Source organism: Pinus tabuliformis, chromosome 4_1 (genome assembly GCF_031772625.1).
Source record: "Pinus tabuliformis cultivar Carrire ecotype Pingquan chromosome 4_1, CPIR1, whole genome shotgun sequence".
Lineage (NCBI taxonomy): Eukaryota > Viridiplantae > Streptophyta > Pinopsida > Pinales > Pinaceae > Pinus > Pinus tabuliformis.
Window position 1 is genome coordinate 453,273,125 of NC_142303.1, and position 24,846 is coordinate 453,297,970.

Below are 24,846 nucleotides of genomic sequence, written 5' to 3' on the forward strand. Positions count from 1 at the left end.
TCCGTACCAAATAAAATAGATTAAGGAAAATCAAAATGTTTAAATTAACTCAATTCATGATATTAGTATCAATCCATTCTTAAAGAAATAACCATGAAAAGTAAATTTACTCCCTGTTTTTGTCAGCTAACTTTTGTGCATGGCGAAAAGCTTGGCATTATAGATTTGTTGTGTCCTGCAGATGAGTACATTATAAAAGCATACAGCAATCAATGCCTACTCCAAGTCACTGGTGAAAAATAGAATGTTGAGAATGAATTTTAAGAGGAGAAAAAAAATGAATTTAACTATGTCAAGGGAAAAGCTAAAACATACCATATCACTCCACTTAAATAAAAGAGATTCCCTTTTCAAAATTGTGGTCAAAGTCCAGAAAAGGCTTCCAGATTCAACTCTTCTCTTGTCCTTGATGTACTGCGTGAGTTTCTAGCATGTTTATCTTCTGAATTTGCAGTATGTCTAGAGTTCAAGGTGTTGACATAGGAATATGAAGCCGCAAGGTTGGGAGGCTGGTCAGCTGTACTTCTTTGGCAAGAAAGAAAATGCTTTATCAGCCCTCTTAGAAAGGGAGCCACTGTATCTGGTTCATACTCCATATAATACATTATTCCTCCCATGCATAGGCAGAAAAGTGCCACTTCAGCGTTTCTTATATTTGGAAGTAGATGTTTGTTCACTAAAATATACCACAATGAATCTGCAGCTCGAGGAAGCACATAAAGAGCTAATTCGTCTCGTCTGCTCTTCTTCTCTAGCAAGCAGACAAAACAGCCATGCCTCTAGCAAACCAATACACAAGCTTATGGTCCCTTGTTGAAACCTTTCTTTGCAAGCATATAACTCCCTGAAATATTCGTACAAAGGCCGACAAGATTGATGTAGAGCGCACAACCCCATTAATAGCATTCCAACATGTCCGCATGGGAGACTCCATAAACTTTTGAAGATGAAGGACAACATACGACACAAACGTCAATGAGAAATATAATGGATATGTCTTCCTGAACGTTGTATACATTGCATTGCCATTATGTGCTAAACATGAGGCTGAATCCGGATGTATAACAGAACATGGTATAATTGAAGAAGATGGACCCAATTTAAGAGCGAGGAACCCTTTCTGCTCAACAAATAAGCAGAGAGAGAGAGACCAGATCAAAATTCTTTGACAGCGTCACGATGGGCGTATTGGCTTTGGTATGTAGATGCTCATTTTGAGCCATGCAACATGTGAGGGTGCAAATCGCTCAAATCGAGCCAATAAATCTGCATGCAAAATCACTCAAATCGCTCAAAATCTGCTTCACTGCCAGCAAAACCCATAATTCTCTGCACATTAATTGTAAAAATTGTTTTTTCCTTCACGCAGTTATCAAAATAGGGTTTCGAAGAACCGCGGTTTCCTCTCAAACCGTTAGGAATTCAAGCAAACAATTTCTGGGTTATGTAATTCATTCTGTTCCGGAAAAAACCCATGTCTTCAGTTTTTCCAGATTTGTCCTGGTTCGATCACAAATCTCTTTTTAAAACTGACGTTTTTAAGGGGTTGCGTTCTGAGGATGTTGGCATCCACTATGAGGCGATGGGAGTAATTGGGTTTGTAATCTGATAATTCACTCTTGTTTTCTGCATTTTTCTAATTTTGAAATGGAACTGCTTCTTCACCTTGAGTTTCATCAGAACTTACTCTCAGAAGTTGAGACTCCCGACTTTGAACAGGACCACTCTTATTCTATCTTGTCAGTAGTCCAGCAGAAGCTATCTGAACACGCATCCCATCTTGCACAAAAGAAGAATCTATCTCTTCTGCTCTAGAAGCACACAGCACTCCACGAGTACAACTTGCACAGGCAGGAACGCAGTAACGTCCTTGACAAAGGCCTGAGCTGTAATTAACGAGAACATTTGCAGCAGGCCCTCATTTATTCAACTCTCCTTTCCTTTTCCAGGCCCTAAAATTCTCTTCTTCCAGAGCCTCCTATTCAATTGCATCTTTCAGAAGATATATTAAGCCATCCATTATGAACTCTAAAACTATGCCCAAGAGCCTCTCCTGTAATAAGGCAGCTACGAACGCAAGCACTCAACATTTGATCATTCAATCTAATATTCCACGAATAAACCCTCCTGCGGTTTGTAATTGGGAATTTTTGGCCCATATGTGTGTTCTGTACTTTCTGGAGCATCATGAACTGATGTCAAACATGTCTAGCTACCCTTCTCTTGTGGAACGCTTACTACTAGAGATACGTGATTACTTGTTTAGAATATTAAGGCCCCAGCCTTATATGCCTTCACAGTAAAGGAAGTCATGATCATTTGATTGGCTTCTTGGATGGTCTCATCTTCGCTGAGAACTAGTGTAGATAGAGGTATTTGAAGGTGTTTATCAGTGTGCCAAGATTACAGCTTTTTTTTTATATTTTTTCTTTTTATTTAAAAAAATGAAATTGGACCTATCTCTAAAAAATGGTTAGTTTTCAAAAAAAAAAAAAAATTAATAATAATATATATATGATATATATTATTATCATGTGGGAATTTTTATTTTCATTATTTATTTTTATTATTTTTTAAACTAAAATTCAAAAAAAAACTAAATTTTATCTAATTTTTTAAGATGATCTTTTGCTCATTCACAAAATTCTTTATTGTCATATCGCAGATCAATTTTCCAGCGAGAGTATTTTTATGTGAAATAAATCGATAGATTTTCTAATCTTCCTGATCGCAGGAAGAGAGCATACTAATCTCTTGATTTATTTTTATTTATGCAGGTTAGCGTGGATGGATAATAAACACAATCAAGATCTGCAATCAAACCTAGCATTATCTACATTCTTTCTGCAATGTCGCAGGGGCGTTTAGACTCTCGGAAGACAAAGCTTTCCGAAAATCAAGCTCCTGGCCTACCCGTGATACAGAAACAAGATATAGAAATGTGAAGATGAAGCAACTCTTTTAAGTTATTCATGATGATTTTTTATTTTTTAGAAACAAGACTAAAAGAAAATTCTACGAGATCTCGTTTTATTTTTTATTTTAATCTATTCTACATTAACTTGAGAGATTTTTTTTTATTTCCTAGGTAAAAGCATGCTTCCAATGAAGCCATCTACATACTAAAAATTCAAAATTTCTCACATCTAAATTTAAAATTCTTACCTAACTGTTTGCAAGGATGTGAGTAACCTGTTTGAAACTTGGATTTGGCGCAAGGTTCTTATGAAACCAGTCTTTGATATTTTCCTTGCTCTCCAAGATGTACCTATTCATCATCTTCAAATTTCTCATCCGTAGATGGATTAGTAAGAAATGGGGGGTTTAAAATAACTGAATTTGAAACTAGCTAAGTACGAAAAATAAAAATAAAAACTTAAACTTGAACTCCTTTATGAAGATCCTGTTGTCACCAGGTTTCACAAGTTAGTCCATAAAAATAAATTGCAATAAAATTAACTTCCTAAGTCTATCTCTAAATCATCCTCCCCGGCAACGGCACCAAAATGTTTGTTCTAAAATGCGGATGCAAATTAGAGTTTCATTACTATCAATCCGGGTAAGTAACTTTCAAGGATCATCCAATATATATGGACTTAGAGACAAACTAAACTAAGCTAGGTGAAGAAATTCCAAAGCTCCCTTACAAGAGGTCTTTCATTGGGATCTCCAACACCTATTCAGTCATTTAACAAAATGAAATCTAAAAAATTAAAAGACATTGTGATAAGTGTAAGAAATATTAAATCTCCCTTACAGGAGACTACTCATTAATATTTATAATCATCTTAATCGACAAAACCTAATTCTAATTGATTGCATGAAATATTAAAGCTCTCTTACAAGAGACTATTCATTTATATCTCAAGCATATAAATCATAAACTTAAACTAATGAAATCAAACATTAAATAACAAGTCAGATTCATTGAAGGAAACATTAATACTTTCTTACGAAAGGTCATTCGTTAATATTTCAAACATATGAACCTAATAATTTAATCTAATGAAATTCACAAACAAACATAAAATAAAAGCCTACCAAAATAAAAGTGTACTTGCTAGGCAATGGGGATCCTTCCAAGTATTCACAAGCATACCAAAAGAGAAGTCAAATGTAGAGGATCAAAGGAGCTCCGTTTTATTCATCATCAATTGCAAATTGAAATTACAACCATTACAATGATTCTCCAATCTAACTTTTCATTACCAACCTATAAGATACTAAGATTACAAAACGAAGATTACAAATGAAGGAGATAACACTCTTATTTATACAAAAGCTATGATAACAAACTCATAATGATGATCCACTATTCCCTCCTCAAATCCACATATCTCTCAACCAATGGTGACACATAACCCTATCCTCCATGATCTCCTCCATGAGGTCCATGATCTTCTCCATGAGGTACATGATCTCCTCAAATTCGAATTTGAACATAGAGTGCCACATAAAGATGCCTTGGAAGCTTCCTTTGTACCTACACATGTCAAAAAACTCATTCTAATTGTTAGGTATAAGTATAAGCTTATTATTTTCTAAAGTTTAACCATAAATCCACTTAAAAATGTTAAGAATTAATAAACTTTGGAAAAGTATAGTTATAACCCAATGATGAGGTAAATGTAATGATGTGGAGGTGGAATGGAGGTGACATGAAGGTAATATGGAAGTAATGTGAAGGTATTGGTGAATAATGGAGTGAGAATAGGGACAATTTTGAGGCCCAACAATCTCTTTTAGAGAAGAGATCAACTTCCTCCTAAGTAGATCCTTTTCTTTATTATCAGAGAGGCTAGATTAGCCACCATGACAATCCAAATTCCTCTCTATGTCCATGGAATATTCCACTCGTCTGAGGAGCATCCCTTCTTCATCACAACCAAGGGTACTCTTATTTTCTCCAATGGATGAGAACACATAGGATCTCTCTTCTTCCTCTGAGGTACCCTCATTAGCTATTGCTACAAATGTAGGTCTCTCTTCACAACAACTAGATGTATGATTGTCTTTATCTTCATAAAAGGAATATGTGGATCTAGTCGCTAAATGAACTATCTCTTTACAACTATGACAAAATAATAGATGACCTTCTGAGTAGCATGGCCTTTCATCTAATTCTTCATCATCCTCTTAAGAGTGATGAGAAACAACATGTGCATTAAGAGGAATATCTTCAATCTTCTAAACATCTCTTTTCTGGGATGTTTTCTTTGACTTCTTCTCTTCTCTTCTTTTGTTTATCATTTCCAAAACCAACATTTGTGTGTTCCGGTTCACTACTTGAGCAACAAGGTTCTTTAACTTTCTCATGAGCCTCATGACTATCTCCTCCATACATACATTGAAACTTGTCCATCATTTCCTTTGTTGTCTTGCAATGTCTTACTTTATCAACATTTGATTTTGATAACCCTTTCATTATAATCCTCTTGGATTCTGTATTAAACTCATTCTTCTCTCCATATTCTACAGATAGCCGAACACATTCATTGATGACCATTAAACAAGCTCCCATTATAATCCTCCAGAGCTCATAGCATGATCCATTAAAAAATGGAACTCCTTTTGGTTATAGTCAAACCCGATTAGCCATTGTTTCCTTTTCATATACCTTCAAGTGGTTAAGGTGTTTCTTAAGGAACCGAGCTCTAATACCAATTGTTTGAAGCAATGTTAATATTGAGAGGGGAGTGAATCAATATTAAGGCTAACTTCTAACCTTTTATGATAATGTATAATTTTCTCATTTAAACTTGGCAACCATTCATGTGATCATCAACATCGTATCATTTGTAGAAATATGAATAAATCAACACACGAATACACACACCATGAGAAACATACACATGAAGACCGAGGTTTAATGTGGAAACCTTTCTAGGAGAAAAACCACCAAAACTTGTTTCTTATTATGATGTAAATAAGAGCTCCTACTCTATTACATCAATGTTTGTGAGCTAGCACTCACAGGAAGCACCAACACCCCTTGATTTCTTTCTATCACCCACTAGTAGGAAGCACTAACTCCCTTCTTATGCAGACAACTCATCAGCTTACCAGAAGCATGAACTGAAGCACCAACTTCATGGATTTTTTGCAAGCACCAAATTGCATCTCCTTGTATTTATGCAAGCACCAAGTTACAGGAGGCACCAACCCCCAAGCTCTACTCAAACATCCACTAAGATGGAAGCAACAAATCCCAATTTCACGGGAACCAACCCACACTAAATAAGGAAATCTCTTCTCTCTGTAATTGACAACTACTTTCCCTGATTTCATCTCTATATTCTCCTCTGCCTTCAATATCCCACTATTCTGCTCAACAACCTTCACTCCCGCCTAGCAACATATTCCCATACTCATCCCTTGTATCACTATACTCTGGTCCACTCTACTCATTCTACAACAACATATCCTCATATCTCGACCTTCTTGATCTACACAGGTACTCTCAACCTTCTTCCTTAACACAGGCACTCTTGGCTTCTCACAATAGCAACTACTCACATAAAGTTCTCCACTTAGATCTCTTAACTATGTTGTATTCACCCACATTGCACATCTGCAATCCTTGGTTTCATTCATGATCCAGGTGGCTCTAGAGGCTCAAATTTTGAATTTCTTGAATCTTAGCAATAATAGTACTAGGTTATAGTGTTCGTTGTTACAATCCCAATGGTGTGAACGACACCTCAATCTGAGTTCGTATGACCAACTTATCAACATCAGATGTTTGCAAGATGCACAGGGAAATGTGACTCACTTTGCGTATGTGGCGAATAAGATATCGACACATGGCCCGATAGTATTTTACTCCATGTCCTTGCAAAAAGACAAATATATATATATATATATATATATATATATATATATATATATATATATTTTTTAAAAATCCAAATCTCATTAAAAACAAAAATCATTTAAAAATATATTACATAAAAACAACAATATGGTTATTTAAATAGCCATATAAAAATCATATCATACAAAAGGTTCATACTATCTATCATAACCATAAAAAATTCAACAATTCATTTTCAACAGATTTCAAAAAAGATATCATATAAAAACAAAAAAGAGGTTATTCAAACCAATGCGCATGTAATATTTATGGCATAGTGTTGATAATATATATACACCATTAATACACAACGATTACACATATCCATTTCAAAACAAATTTTATGCCAAATTTCTGAAGGGTTCCAGTAGTGAGCATTCAAATATATTCCATTTTTTGTCTAAAATAGGTCGGAAGAAGGCCTGAACCCGCAACCCTTTGGACCATGCTTCTTTTAATAGAAAACAATCTAACCAACATGACAACTCTTGTGTTTGGTTAATCCACTCGAGTTTTCTTTTATTTAAACACAAAATTTCGCCATTCGTCGGGGAACATAGGAGTTCGCATAGATTCCAAGGTAGTGGAACCATGTCTAGCACAAATTTCAAGGAGAATATTCTTTGATGCAGAGGAGGAATCTAAAAGATTCTCTTCGTGCCAAATTTTCATAGTGTCAGATTCATGCCAATTTGATACTCAAACGAACCAGAATTTTGCTAGGATTTTGATGGTATGATTGGTTTTCTAATATGAGCAGTGAAATTTAAGTCAACCTGGAAAATAAAATCTTTAAGGAATCTTTGAGATTCCCTAGGGGCCCAAAATTAACATTTGTTGAACAAGACCGACTTTATACTCATTTTTATCAATTGTTTTCTAGGAACACGATGATGTGATCAGATTCTAAATCTGAGCAGCCGAATTTTAGTCAACTCGCGAGAAAGAATCTTTGGGGAATCTTTGAGATTCCTGGGGAACCAAATTTTGACTGAAGCAGAAAGCGGTCGAGTTTACAATCATTTTTCACGATTTTTCACCAGGAATTCAATGGTGTGGTCCATTTCTTCAACATAGGTGTGCATTTTCAGGCCATCCCTAGAATTTCTTTTGTACATGCATGTAATTTGATTTCACTGAAGATTAATGAAAGAGGCCTCCCCACATTGAGCATGGCCCAGAGACGTAACCCACCTTGCGTGAACTCCATTATCAATTGTTTGTGTCTTTTCTTCTCATGGTTATCATTTATTTTCACTTATTTTATGTGAATTCATCTTATGGTTATATGCTTTTATAATGTAATTCAGTATGCATCTTTGAAGTGAAAAGATCTAGAATAAGTTTGATATCAGAGTGGATCTTTTGTTGATGTAAATTGAAAGTGTATGATAACTAGGACAAAGCTCCATTGAGGTGAAGGAAAGCTTAAGTCCTTTGATCCAGAAGCGGGGCGTTCAACACAAAGGAGGAAAATGGCAGATGAATATGCTTGGTTGGAGGAAGATAAAAATTATCACAAGGCCTTCTACGCCATAGCATAAAAAGTGGACAATTTTTTTGTAGAGTATAAAAAAATATGGCGAAACCAGAGAAGAAGGAAGGACCAAATGATCATGCCTCGGTGAATAATGAAGGAGGAGGAGAAGAGAACCCTGAACCTCCCTCTCCATATTCTAGTGAAATTTATTCTTCTTCCTCTTCTCTTCAACCTATAGGTAGAAAAACTCATAAAAATCCCTTTTTCAAGTTGGATGTCAAGTTTTATTTACCTGTGTTTAGTGGAGAATATAATGCAGAAAAGATAGATAACTTGATCAGATAGGTTGAACTATATTGTCACATACAATGAATCAAACAGGGTGAAGCCAAGATCCAACTAGCATCCCTTCAATTGAGTGGCCCGGATCTCGTATGGTGGGAAGGAAAGCTGCAGAAAGATGGTAATAATAGTCGTAAACTTCTTTCATCTTGGTATGAGTTCGTTCTGCGTTAGGAGGAAAATTTTACCCATTGGGTTATAGACAGAAGGCCATGATGGATTGGCACCATTTGAAACAATTTAAAGGACAAAATGTTCAAAATTTTATAGAGGAGTTTAGGAAACAAGCATTAGCATTGAATGTTCCATTAGACTCTCTTGAAACGTTGATGAAAGACATTGGCTCATTGCATGGTTATTTGTGTCATCGATTGTTATTATTTGAACCTAAAACTCTTAATGAAGCTAGTGTGAAGGTTGTACATCTTGAAAGTAGGGGGAAGCATAAGTAAGATCACCGCCCAAAGAGGGGAGTAACAACTAAGAGAAAAGAAGCAAAGCACTCTTGTACTCATTGTGAGAAAGAAGGGCATGATGAGGAGCATTATTGGAAATTGCATGCAAAATTGAGGCCAAAGAGGAATGAAAGAAAAGAGAAGCAGAAGATAGTTGCAACTGTGCAACAAGATTAAGAATCTAAATCAAAGGATGATGAGAAGATTATAGTTGCCGTATTTTCAGCTGTCGGACCAATTGACTTAGGATCAAACTTAGGTGATGGGATGAAAATTGCAACTCTTGGGATTGCAGAAGATGGACCTATTGACTTGGGATCCAATTCAGGGGATGAGGAAAATATTTTAGCAAATGTTGTGCCAAAAATGAGGAGGGAACCAAATGTTGCATGGCTCGAAGTCCTCAAAGAGATCAACGAAAGCATTCAGGCAGAGAATGCTGAACTAAGGAGACTCCTACAAAAAGTAGAGGAGGAGAAACAAAGGTCGTAGCGTCAGTTACAAGCCAAGGAGGAGGCCTTGGAAAATTTGTAGCATAACAAGCCTAAGGTAAAAAGTGATTATGCAATTTCATGTTCTTTTTATGATGATGATTTCAATGCTTTTGAGAAAATACTCCAGGAATTGGATCATTGTTGAAGAAGATGGGGTATCAAGGAAAGGGCCTCGGTATTAATGGCCAAGGCATTGTGAATCCCATCAAAGTGGAGGAATTTCCTTGTTTTGTAGGACTTGAGTATGTCCAAAAAGAGGTTGGAAAATTCTCCAAGACAACCAGCAACCAACCAATGACAGATTATGGGAGCACCTCATCGCATTCTAGTGATAGTGAGGATTCCACGGGAACTTATCAGAGGCACACCAAGAATAAGTGTTGTAAGACAGTGCCGAAAGTTTGGAGGAGAAAGAATCATTGCAATCAGTGTAACAAGGATGGGCACCAGAGGGCCACATGCCAGGTACTTCATGACCAGAAAAAACCTATGAAGGAACTAGCTGGTGAAGATGTTCAACAAGAAAAACAACTACAGAAATATGACCCATTCACTTTGTTGTATGAGAGATGGTTCTTTTAGAGATAGTTTATTTTCGTGGCTGTGTTTTGAAAATCACATGATGTGAAATTATTGTAAAAGTGATCAAGTGTTTTCCATCACTTATGAAAGCAACATGATGATATTTGGGGTATTGCTTCATGTTATGATTTTGATGTAAAATTGACCAAATATTGTCTTATAAACTCTTGGAAAGTATGGAGTTGCTTGGGTCATGTTTGGTATTTTAAAAGAACATGTATTTTGCAAAGATGTACTACAAGTTTGCAGAGGACACAAGTGTCGGTTAAGCACTTATGGCTCCGAAGAACAAAGGTGAAGGAGAAGGAAGTGTGCCCTGTTAGGGTGCTTGTTGTGCTGACAAGGGAGTACAACAGATTGCAGATTATGTTCATGCTTTTGGAGTACCAAAAGCTCCTCAATGGGGAGGAATGATCCAAGTGGCTCTAGATACTCAAATTTTGAATTTATCGAATCTTAGCAATAACGGTACCAGGTTATAGTGTTCATCCTTGCGATCCCAATGACGTGAATGACACCTCAATCCAAGTTCGTATGACCAACTTATCACCGTCGTAAGTTTGCAAGATGCACAAGAAAATGAGACTCGCTTTTCTTATGTGGCCAATACGCTATCGACACATGGACCACTAGTATTTTCCTCCTTGTCCTTGCAAAAAGACAAAAAAAATGTATATATTAGAAATCCAAATCTCATTAAAAACAAAAATCATTTAAAATTATATAAAAACAACAATATGATTATTAAAATAGCCATATAAAAATCATATCATAAAAAAGGTTCATACTATATATCATAACCATATAAAATTCAACCATTTATTTTCAAAAGATTTAAAAAAAGATACCATGTAAAAACAAAAAATAGGTTATTCAAACCAATGTGCATGTAATATTTATGGCATAGTGTTGATTATACACATACACAACACACACACACACACACACACACGCCATTAATACCCAACGACTACACATATCGATTTCAAAACAAACTTTATGCCAAATTTATGAAGGGTTCCAGCAGTGGGTATTCAAATATATTCCATTTTTTTATCTAAAATTAGGTCGGCGAGAGGCCTGAACTCGCGACCCTTTGGACCGTGTTTTTTTTAATGGCAAACAATCTAACCAACATGCCAACTCATGGTTTTGGTTAATCTGCTCGAGTTATTTTTATTTAAACACAAACATTTTCCATTTTATGGGGAACAGAGGAGCGCCCATGGAACCCCCCGACTTGTGCTTCTCCTCCCCTATAATAACGCTATTGCACTTACCCAAATAGGATAATAATGCTGAGGTAGTGGAACCATGCCTGGCATGAATTTCGTGGAGAATATTCTTTGATGCAGAGGAGGAATCTAAAAGATTCCCTTGGGGCCAAATTTTCACAATGTCAAATTCATGTTAAGTTTATACCCAAACAAACCAGAATTTCACCAAGAGTTTGATGGTGCGATTGGTTTTTTGATTTGAGCAGCGGAATTTAAGTCAACTTGCAAAAAATAATCTTATGGAATCTTGAGGAATCTTTAAGATTCCCTGGGGACCTGAAATTGACAGCTTCAGAATGAGGTCAACTTTACACTCATTTTTCTTAGTGTTTTTCCAGGAACACGATGAAGTGATCAGATTATTCATCTGAGCAGCCAAATTTCAGTCAACCACGAGAAATAATTCTCGAGGAACTAGATTTTGATCGAAGCCAAAAGGGGTCAAGTTTACAGTCATTTTTCACGCTTTTTCACAAGGAATTTAATGGTGCAGTCCATTTCTTCAGCATAGGTGTGTATTTTCAGGCCATCCCTGGAAGTGGAGGTATAAGGTGTCTTTTGTACATGCATTTAATTTTATTTTGCTGAATATTAATGAAAGAGGCATCCCCACATTGAGTAGGGCCTGGAAACATAACCCACACTAGGTGAACTCCATTATAAACTTGTTTGTGTCTTTTCTTCTCATGATTTTTATTTATTTCTGCTTCTTTTATGTGAATGCATCTTATGGTTTTATGCCTCTTTAATGCAATTCAATATGCATGTTTGAAGTGAAAAGATCTGAACCAATTCCAATGTGACACAGTGAACGATGCAATTCCTATTATCAATTTCGCTTCCTAAGAGTGTACTCAAATGCATGGTTGTCCATGTTGTTTTCAATTCTTACTACTTTCCCACTACATCATTTATTCAAAGATTGGGCTTCTGAATGTTGTTAGAAAATTATAAATTACAGAGCAATGGAACACATAGAATCATTGTCATCACTAGGTATAATGGATTAAGTGTGATAATGGATAAAATGAAGTAATTATTTATGAGCATTTGTTCTTGAATGAACATTAGGATCAAAGAGAAAAGTACATGCATTAAAAACAACTCAATATTTCATGTGACATTCATATTGTATGTGACTTATTTTTCATTAAAAACAATTTACTTTTTCATGTGACATTCTTTTTTTGTTAAAATTTCTTCTATTTCTAATCTGAATTACAATTGTAATTTGAAATAAAACTTGCAGTAGCTCTTAATTTACCAATCGTGCATGGACATCATAATAAACATTCACAATATAATATGGGGAGCAAATGGGTACCTACTTCACATGCATTAAAAAATGCTTCTACTACTTAATGTGAATTACAAGTGTAATCTTAATTGGATCTCCAATATATCTTAAACCATATTTTCATTTTATTTTTTAGTACTATTAAATGTTATTATGTCCTACCTCAGTTTATGGTTAGCATTGTAAGAAAAATATGCATTGTGTTATAGAATTAGTACTAACATGTAATATTGATTTTTTTTCTAGAACGCTACAGGTAATGACCACGAAGATGATGATATAGACTATGTTTAGATTACATCATATATCATAGAAGATGATGGTGAGGATGGAGATGGCGTTGGTGATGATTATGTGGATGATATTATTAGGATGGTCAGGATTATGATCATGAGGATGATCTTGAATATGATTTGCGTGGTGCTAGCTAGTCACATGTTGTTTTTTATATTTAGTTGGGATGTCTTAATATGGTAATCATACATTTGAATTTTAGTTGATTCGAATAATGGTGATGATATTATAGGTATTGTCTTGTTACCGTATGAATATGTTGAAAATTGTTTACATTTTTTATGAAGAATTATTGTGTATGATGAGATCCCTATTTTTTTATGGATGTTGTGAATTTACCTTAGAATAATGATATCTATGAAACAATTTTATTTGGTAATCATACATTGCCTTTTAGTTGATTTGATTAAATATGATGATGATATTATCATTTTTATCTTGTTATTTTATGTATATATTGAAAATTATCAACATTATTTTGATGGAGAATTATTATGTGTGATGATATTACTATCTTTTGATAGATGTTGTGAATTTACCTTAGAATAATGGTGTTCACGAAAGATTTTGATCTGATAATAACACATTTGAATCTTAGTTGATTTGATTAAAGATGATGAGGATATTATTAGTATTATCTTGTTACATTATATGTGTTGAAAACTATCAATGCTTTTTGATGGAGAATCACTATGTATGATGATATTACTATTTTTGGATGTAATGTTGTGAATTTAACTTGGAATAATGATATCGGCGATAAGTGTTTATTTAGTAGTCATATATGTATATTGAAAATTGTCAATGATTTTTTTATGGAGAATTGTTATATATGATGATACTGCTATCTTTTTTATGAATGTTGTCAATTACCCTTAAATTCGTTTACAAATATTAAATTATCAATTTGAATTGTGATATCTTCTTAAATGTGGTATACATGAAAATAAATCATCATCATCTTTGAGGAGAATACTATGTTGTTGTTTGAAATACCCCTTTCTCCTAGATTATATAAGACTCTAATACAAGTTATGTACCATGAGGACCACATTATCCTAGTCTATAACAAGTTGTCCCCTTCATCTAACTTTTGTTACCAAAATTCTCACTTAGACACGAGGAAAAACGCTTGAGTTAACTAGAATTTGACACTATTGTTCACTTTCGGAAACTCATATGGTGGAATGTGATCTCTTTATCCTCATATTTAGCTTTTTCCTAGAAAATAAAAGCATACAAAAGCAGGAAAGAGCTATAAAGAATGGGGAAGCTTTTTCCTAAGCACAAAAGCATCTAAAAAGTGGAAAAGGCCATTTTTATATGAGGAAACATTATTCACCCAAAATATTTTGCCCAAATTGAACTAATGAGGAATTTGGGAAATATTCATAACCTTCACTTTCCTATATATTGGAGGCTTGGCCATTGAGAAAAGGATGTGAATTCTTGTATTGTCACACTGCTGAGATTTATCTTGAGAGGAAGAGTTTTGGAACTAGGAGTTGGGAGAGGTGTTGTTGCAACTGCATCTAATGGTTGTAACTTTCCTCCAACTCCTTTATTAATATAGATTAGTTGTTCTTCCTTCCATATGCTGCTATTCATTCTTTACTTATTCTATTTAACTAATGAATGTATGGGATTTTGGTTTATATTTATTTATTCAGTAATATTTATATGTTTCTGATAGTTTTGATTATCAAGATATTATGTTGTGAAGATTGATTTTTTCTCTCTCTTATGTGTAGGACAAAGCTATGGAGCTAGATAGGAGTGCTTCCCAGCTACACTAAAAACTCCAACAAGACCTGCATGCGAGGACCCACAATAATTCCTTCTCTTTTTCTTAATCTATACTCTACATCTTGATCTACTAAGAATCCTAAGCCTTAGAACAACCTTTCTCTTAATTGGGTTGTCCTAGGTTTTTGGGATAAACTGAGAGGGTTTTATGTTCATCTAACCATGCATTAAATCCTATAGTAAAATGATATTTAGAAACTGTAATATATTTCACTACGTAATTGAAATTAGTAAAATGAACCCATAAAGGGGGTCATAAATGGAAATAAAAGTAAAACTTTAAACAAGAAGCCAAAAGTGGATGTAACCATGGATGCAAAATTGGGAGTAGAATTGGATGTTAAACTAGGCATCAAAACAAGATGCAAACAATTACACAAAAAGGGTTTTAAAGTAGAATTAAAAAACGGTGCGACACTAGACACAAGGAAGGGAACAAAATAGGGCATACAAAAGGATACCAAATTGGGCGCAAATAAGGATGAAAAAATGGACACCAAAATGAGGATGCAAAGAATGGTGTAAAATTAGGATGCAAAATTGGGTGCAAAAAGGATGTAAGAAAAGACACAAAACAAGATGCAAAATGGGACTAAAAAGGGTGAAACCAAGGATGCCAAAAATGATGCATATCTAGATGAAATTCAAACTAAAATCTAGGTGCAAAATTAGACACCAAAAAGGATGCAAAATTGGACATAAAAAAATGGTGCAAAATTGGACACAAAAGTAGAAAAAATGGTGCAAAAATGGGCATAAAAATGGCTCAAATTTGGATGCCAATTGAGATGCGATATTGGATGCAAAATGAGGTGCAATAAATGATTCAAAACTTCGTGTAAAAACAAATGCAAAAGTAGACAAAAAAATGGCTCAAAATTGAATGTAACGTTAGACACAAAATGGGATGCAAAGGTGAACGCAATACATGGTTGAGCATAGGATGAAAAAGGATGCAAAATTGGATGCAAGAAATGGTGTTAAAAATGATGCTAAATTGGATGCAACAAATGATGCAAAATTAGATGCAAAATAGGATGCAAAAAAGGGAGACAAATAAAATGCAAAAAATGGTGCAAAAATGGATGCAAAATTTGGCACCAAATCAGATTCAACATATGGTGTAAAATTGGATGAAAAAAATGGTGTAAAAAAAGGCATAAAAACTGGTGCAAAAATATATGTAAAAATAAGTACAAAATTAGAAGCAAAAAATGGCATAAGACTAGATGCAAAAACTAGCACAAACTAGATGCAAAAAGGCACTAAATCAGATGCAAAAGATGGTGTAAAACTCGATGCAAATTACGACAAAAAATTAGAAGCAAAGAATGGCACAAAACTAGAAGCAAAACCTGTTGTAAAACCAAATGCAAATCTTGGTGCAAAATATGATGCAAAATTTGGCGTAAAAAAAGATGCAAAATTTGGCGCAAAAAAGGATTCTTTAAAAATTGTACAATAGAGCCAGATTTAGCGTCAATCTGCTCATCCCAATTGAGAAAAAAATGCACTAAAATATGGTGCTAAATCTGGCGCAAATTGCATGTTTTGTTGTAGTGATCCCACTGTTGTGGTCAACAACCTTCACTCCCACCTAGCAACATATTCCCATACTCATCCCTTGTAGCACTATACTCTGGTCCACTGTACTCATTCTACAACAACATATCCTCATATCTCGACCTTCTTGATCTACACAGGTACTCTCAACCTTCTTCTTAACACAGGTACTCTCAACCTTCTTCCTTAACACAGACACTCTTGGCTTCTCACAATAGCAACTACTCACATAAAGTTCTCCACTTAGATCTCTTAACTATGTTGTATTCACCCACATTGCACATCTGCAATCCTTGGTTTCATTCCTGATCCAGGTGGCTCTAGAGGCTCAAATTTTGCATTTCTTGAATCTTAGCAATAATGGCACTAGGTTATAGTGTTCGTTGTTACAATCCCAATGGCGTGAACGACACCTCAATCTAAGTTCGTATGACCAACTTATCAACGTCGGATGTTTGCAAGATGCACAGGGAAATGTGACTCACTTTGTGTATGTGGCCAATAAGATATCGACACATGGCCCGATAGTATTTTACTCCATGTCCTTGCAAAAAGACATATATATATATATATATATATATATATATATATTTTAAAAATCCAAATCTCATTAAAAACAAAAATCATTTAAAAATATATTACATAAAAACAACAATATGGTTATTAAAATAGCCATATAAAAATCATATCATACAAAAGGTTCATACTATCTATCATAACCATAAAAAAATTCAACAATTCATTTTCAACAAATTTCAAAAAAGATATCATATAAAAACAAAAAAGAGGTTATTCAAACCAATGTGCATGTAATATTTATGGCATAGTGTTGATAATATATATACACCATTAATACCCAACGATTACACATATCCATTTCAAAACAAACTTTATGCCAAATTTCTAAATGGTTCCAGTTGTGAGTATTCAAATATATTCCATTTGTTGTCTAAAATAGGTCGGCGGGAGGCCTGAACCCACAACCCTTTGGACCATGCTTTTTTTAATGGAAAACAATCTAACCAACATGACAACTCTTGTGTTTGGTTAATCCACTCGAGTTTTCTTATATTTAAACACAAAATTTCGCCATTCATCGGGGAACAGAGGAGTTCGCATAGATTCCAAGTTAGTGGAACCATGCCTAGCACAAATTTCAAGGAGAATATTCTGTGATGCAGAGGAGGAATCTAAAAGATTCTCTTCCTGCCAAATTTTCACAATGTCAGATTCATGCCAATTTTATACTTAAACGAACCAAAATTTTGCTAGGAGTCTGATGGTATGATTGGTTTTCTAATATGAGCAGTGAAATTTAAGTCAACCTGCAAAATAAAATCTTTAAGGAATCTTTGAGATTCCCTAGGGGCCCAAAATTGACATTTTCTGAACAAGGCCGAATTTATACTCATTTTTATCAATTGTTTTCTAGGAACACGATGAAGTGATCAGATTCTAAATCTGAGCAGCCGAATTTCAGTCAACTCGCGAGAAAGAATCTTTGAGATTCCCGGGGAACCAGATTTTGACTGAAGCAGAAAGCGGTCGAGTTTACAGTCATTTTTCATGATTTTTCACTAGGAATTCAATGGTATGGTCCATTTCTTCAACATAGGTGTGCATTTTCAGGCCATCCCTAGAATTTCTTTTGTACATGCATGTAAGTTGATTTCACTGAAGATTAATGAAAGAGGCCTCCCCACATTGAGCATGGCCCACAGACATAACCCACCTTGCGTGAACTCCATTATCAACTTGTTTTTGTCTTTTCTTCTCATGGTTATCATTTATTTTCACTTATTTTATGTGAATTCATCTTATGGTTATATGCTTTTATAATGTAATTCAGTATGCATCTTTGAAGTGAAAAGATCTGGATTAAGTTTGATATCAGAGCGGATCTTTTGTTGATGTAAATTGCAAGTGTATGATAACTAGGGCAAAGCTGCATTGAGGTGAAGGAAAGCTTAAGTCCTTTGATCCAGAAGCGGGGCGTTCAACACAAAGGAGGAAAATGGCAGATGAATATGCTTGGTTGGAGGAAATAAAAATTATCACAAGGCCTTCTACGCCATAGCATAAAAAGTGGACAATTTTTTTGGAGAGTATAAGAAAAATATGGCAAAACCATAGAAGAAGGAAGGACCAAATGATCATGCCTCGGTGAATAATGAAGGAGGAGGAGAAGAGAACCCTGAACCTCCCTCTCCATATTCTAGTGAAATTTATTCTTCTTCCTCTTCTCTTCAATCTAGAGGTAGAAAAACTCATAAAAATCCCTTTTTCAAGTTGGATGTCAAGTTTTATTTACCTGTGTTTAGTGGAGAATAAAATGCAGAAAAGATAGATAACTTGATCAGATAGGTTGAACTATATTGTCACATACAATGAATCAAAGAGGGTGAAGCCAAGATCCAACTAGCATCCCTTCAGTTGAGTGGCCCTGATCTCGTATGGTGGGAAGGAAAGCTACAGAAAGATGGTAACAATAGTCGTAAACTTCTTTCATCTTGGTATGAGTTCGTTTCTGTGTTAGGAGGAAAATTTTACCCATTGGGTTATAGACAGAAGGCCATGATGGATTGGCAACATTTAAAACAATTTAAAGGACAAAATGTTCAAAATTTTATAGAGGAGTTTAGGAAACAAGCATTAGCATTGAATGTTCCATTAGACTCTCTTGAAACGTTGATGAAAGACATTGGCTCATTGCATGGTTATTTGTGTCATCGATTGTTATTATTTGAACCTAAAACTCTTAATGAAGCTAGTGTGAAGGTTGTACATCTTGAAAGTAGGGGGAAGCATAAGTAAGATCACCGCCCAAAGAGGGGAGTAACAACTAAGAGAAAAGAAGCAAAGCACTCTTGTACTCATTGTGAGAAAGAAGGGCATGATGAGGAGCATTATTGGAAATTGCATGCAGAATTGAGGCCAAAGAGGAATGAAAGAAAAGAGAAGCAGAAGATAGTTGCAACTGTGAAACAAGACTAAGAATCTAAACCAAAGGATGATGAGAAGATTATAGTTTCCGGATTTTCAGCTGTCGAACCAATTGACTTAGGATCAAACTTAGGTGATGGGATGAAAATTACAACTCTTGGGATTGCAGAAGATGGACCTATCGACTTGGGATCCAATTCAGGGGATGAGGAAAATATTTTAGCAAATGTTGTGCCAAAAATGAGGAGGGAACCAAATGTTGCATGGCTCGAAGACCTCAAAGAAATCAACGAAAGCATTCAGGCAGAGAATGCTGAACTAAGGAGACTCCTACAAAAAGTAGAGGAGGAGAAACAAAGGTTGTAGCGTCAGTTACAAGCCAAGGAGGAGGCCTTGGAAAATTTGTAGCATAACAAACCTGAGGTAAAAAGTGATTATGCAATTTCATGTTCTTTTTATGATGATGATTTCAATGCTTTTGAGAAAATACTCCAAGAATTGGATCATTGTTGAAGAAGATGGGGTATCAAGGAAAGGGCCTCGGCATTAATGGCCAAGGCATTGTGAATCCCATCAAAGTGGAGGAATTTCCTTGTTTTGTAGGACTTGAGTATGTCGAAAAAGAGGTTGGAAAATTCTCCAAGACAACCAGCGACCAACCAATGACAGATGATGGAAGCACCTCATCGCATTCTAGTGATAGTGAGGATTCCAGGGAACTTATCAAAGGCACACCAAGAATAAGTGTTGCAAGACAGTGCCGAAAGTTTGGAGGATAAAGAATCATTGCAATCAGTGTAACAAGGATGGGCACCAGAGGGCCACATGCCAGGTACTTCATGACCAGAAAAAACCTATGAAGGAACCAGCTGGTGAAGATGTTCAACAAGCAAAACAACTACAGAAATATGACCCATTCACTTTGTTGTGTGAGAGATGGTTCTTTTAGAGATAGTTTATTTTTGTGGCTGTGTTTTGCAAATCACATGATGTGAAATTATTGTAAAAGTGATCAAGTGTTTTCCATCACTTATGAAAGCAACAAGATGATATCTAGGGTATTGCTTTATGTTATGATTTTGATGTAAAATTGACCAAATATTGTCTTATAAACTCTTGGCAAGTATGGAGTTGCTTGGGTCATGTTTGGTATTTTAAAAGAACATGTATTTTGCAAAGATGTACTACAAGTTTGCAGAGGACACAGGTGTTGGTTAAGCACTTATGGCTCCAAAGAACGAAGGTGAAGGAGAAGGAAGTGTGGCCTGTTAGGGCACTTTTTGTGCAGATTAGGGAGTACAACAGATTGCAGATTATGTTCATGCTTTTGGAGTACCAAAATTTCCTCATTAGGGAGGAATGATCCAGGTGGCTCTAGATACTCAAATTTTGAATTTCTCAAATCTTAGCAATAACGGTACCAGGTTATAGTGTTCATCCTTGCGATCCCAATGACATGAATGACACCTCAATATGAGTTCATATGACCAACTTATTACCGTCGTAAGTTTGCAAGATGCACAAGAAAATGAGACTCACTTTTCTTATGTGGCCAATACGCTATCGACACATGGACCACTAGTATTTTCCTCCTTGTCCTTGCAAAAAGACAAAAAAAATGTATATATTAGAAATCCAAATCTCATTAAAAACAAAAATCATTTAAAAATATATTATATAAAAACAACAATATGGTTATTAAAATAGCCATATAAAAATCATATCATAAAAAAGGTTCATACTATATATCATAACCATATAAAATTCAACCATTTATTTTCAAAAGATTTAAAAAAAGATACCATGTAAAAACAAAAAATAGGTTATTCAAACCAATGTGCATGTAATATTTATGGCATAGTGTTGATTACACACACACACACACACACACACACACACACACACACACGCACGCCATTAATACCCAACAACTACACATATCGATTTCAAAACAAACTTTATGCCAAATTTATGAAGGGTTCCAGCGGTGGGTATTCAAATATATTCCATTTTTTAATCTAAAATTAGGTCGGCAAGAGGCCTGAACTTGCGACCCTTTGGACCGTGTTTATTTTAATGGCAAACAATCTAACCAACATGCCAACTCATGGTTTTGGTTAATCTGCTCGAGTTATTTTTATTTAAACACAAACATTTTCCATTTTATGTGGAACAGAGGAGCGCACATGGATTCTGAGGTAGTGGAACCATGCCTGGCGTGAATTTCGTGGAGAATATTCTCTGATGCAGAGGAGGAATCTAAAAGATTCCCTTGGGGCCAAATTTTCACAATGTCAAATTCATGTTAAGTTTATACTCAAACAAACCAGAATTTCACCAAGAGTTTGATGGTGCGATTGGTTTTTTGATCTGAGCAGCGGAATTTAAGTCAACTTGCAAAAAATAATCTTTATGGAATCTTGAGGAATCTTTAAGATTCCCTGGGGGCCTGAAATTGACAGCTTCAAAATGAGGTCGACTTTACACTCATTTTTCTTAGTGTTTTGCCAGGAACACGATGAAGTGATCAGATTATTCATCTGAGCAGCCGAATTTCAGTCAACCCACGAGAAAGAATTCTCGAGGAACTAGATTTTGATCGAAGCCAAAAGGGGTCGAGTTTACACTCATTTTTCACGCTTTTTCACAAGGAATTTAATGGTGCGGTCCATTTCTTCAGCATTGGTGTGTATTTTCAGGCCATCCCTAGAAGTGGAGGTATAAGGTGTCTTTTGTACATGCATTTAATTTTATTTTGTTGAATATTAATGAAAGAGGCATCCCCACATTGAGCAGTGCCTGGAAACATAACCCACACTAGGTGAACTCCGTTATAAACTTGTTTGTGTCTTTTCTTCTCATGATTGTTATTTATTTCCACTTCTTTTATGTGAATGCATCTTATGGTTTTATGCCTCTTTAATGCAATTCAATATGCATGTTTGAAGTGAAAAGATCTGAACCAATTCCAATGTGACACAGTGAACGATGCAATTCCTATTATCAATTTCGCTTCCTAAGAGTCGACTCAAATGCATGGTTGTCCACGTTGTTGTCAATTCTTACTACTTTCCCACTACATCATTTATTCAAAGATTGGGCTTCTGAATGTTGTTACAATATAGCAGAAATATAAACACAGAAAACGCATAAAACCAGAGAGACACAGATATACGTGGTTCACCCAGTTTGGGCTACGTCCACCCCAAACAGCCAGTCCTTCCTTTTTATTATCTAGCAAAATGAAGAGACACAACCTACAGCAGATTCGCTGTAATATCCTTTGTTTGCTCTCACAGTCTCGCCTCTTTGTTTCTCACTCGGAGAATACACATCAATTACACAGCCTCAATACAATGCCCTCATACAAAGAGAGGGGTTGCCTTCTAGGGAAAAGAACCCTAAACTAAACATAAGTTCTACTGTCAGATCATCCGCCTAATGAATGGCCTAGATTTACTAGAAATTACTATACTTTTACAAGGCAATTTTACATCTGTTTTTAGCTTCGAGGGACCACTGGCCCCCGGACCCCCCAGTCGGGGGGGATGGGCCCCCCCGAACCCCTTGGGGGGACAAGCCCCCCCCCCACACCCCCCCGCATGGAGGGGTGTACAAACTTCCTGGGGTATACATCCGGTTGAAAAAAAGACCTCTAAATAATCATGCTCCACACCCAACAATCTCCCACTTGGAGAATGATTGTAGCAACTCCACCACTGCTTCATTTGCTGGACAATGACTCATGTTTGGACCTGGCTGTTTCTCATCTTCATTGTCATCCTTGAAGACCAATTGAATCTGGCATATTCTCAGTTTCTCCCTAGTTACAACTTTTGTTAGCATATCTGCAGGATTCTGGCTAGTGTGTATCTTTTCCAGCTTCAACTCTCCATCTTCCAACACTGACCGTATGAAATGGTACTTGAGCTGTATGTGTTTAGTCCTGGAATGAAATGCTAAGTTCTTTGCAAGATGAATGGCACTTTGGCTATCACTATATAACGTGCCCATATCATGCTCCTTACCCAATTCACCCATAAACCTTTTGTAACCAAATCATTTCTTTACTAGCCTTTGTAGCAGCAACATATTCTGCTTCTGTTGTTGAAAGTGCAACAACACTTTGGATTTTTGAAACCCAACTGATAGTTGTTCCACCTACAGTAAATACATATCCTGTAGTGCTCCTCCTGTTATCTCTGTCACCTGCCATATCTGCATCAACATATCCCCATAGAGACTTATTTGAACCACCAAAGCATAATGCTTGATTTGTGGTACCTTTCAAATATCTGAGAATCCATTTCACTGCCATCCAATGTTCCTTTCCTGGATTGTTCATGTACCTGCTTACAACTCCCACTTCATGTGCAATATCAGGCCTTGTGCAGACCATTGCATACATTAAGCTTCCAACTACTAATGCATATGGAACTTTAGACATATAATCCATGTCTTCTTGGGTCTTTGGGCACATTTCCTTACTAAGTTTGAAATGGCTAGCAAAATGTGTACTAACTGGTTTTGCATTGTGCATATTAAATCTTTTCAACACCTTTTGTATGTACTCATTCTAAGACAATGTTAATTTGCGATTTTTCCTGTCTCTAGTTATTCTCATACCAAGGATTTGTTTTGCAGCTCCCAAATCCTTCATTGCAAATGAATTTGCCAATTTTCTTTTGAGCACATTTATTTCCTGCATGTTAAACCCTGCAACAAGCATGTCATCCACATATAATAACAATATAATATAGCTGCCATCATTTTGCTTTTTTAGATAAACACAATGATTAGAGTGACATCTAGTATAACCTTGTTCAGACATAAACTTGTCAAATTTTAGATACCACTGCCTTGGAGCCTATTTTAAGCCATACAAGCTCTTCTTCAACCTGCACACTAGTTTATCCTTCCCTTTCACCTCATATCCTTGTGGCTGCTGCATATATATCTCTTCCTCCAAATCCCCATGGAGAAAGGTTGTCTTTACATCTAAATGCTCAAGATGCAAATCTTCAACTGCTACTAGACTTAAAATAGTTCTGATTGAAGTCATTTTAACAACAGGAGAAAATATTTCATCAAAATCAATACCTTTCTTCTATGCAAACCCCTTCACCACAAGTCTAGCTTTGTACCTTTGTTTTCCTCCATCTTCTTCCTTCAGCCTGTAAACCCATTTATTCTTCAATGTAGTTTTTCCTACAGGAAACCTGACTAAGTCCCAATTCTGGTTATGCATTAAGGAGTCCATCTCTTTTTCCATGGCTACCTCCCACTTCTTCCTGATTTCAACCTGCATTGCTTCTTCATAACATTCAGGTTCACCAAAATCAGTCAAAAATAAATAATATAATGAAGGAGAGTATCGTTCAGGGGGTATACTTATCCTAGTAGATCTTCTAACACCACTTTTAGGTGTTTGGGGTGCCTATTGCTGTTGTGGTGGCTGTT

The 24,846-nt window shown here is 35.7% G+C and overlaps 1 pseudogene; it reads right to left on the reverse strand.

The window, feature by feature from the left end:
- Positions 1-362: 362 nt before the first annotated feature.
- LOC149176311 (uncharacterized) overlaps positions 363-24,846 on the reverse strand; it is a 71,458-nt pseudogene continuing 46,974 nt past the window's right edge.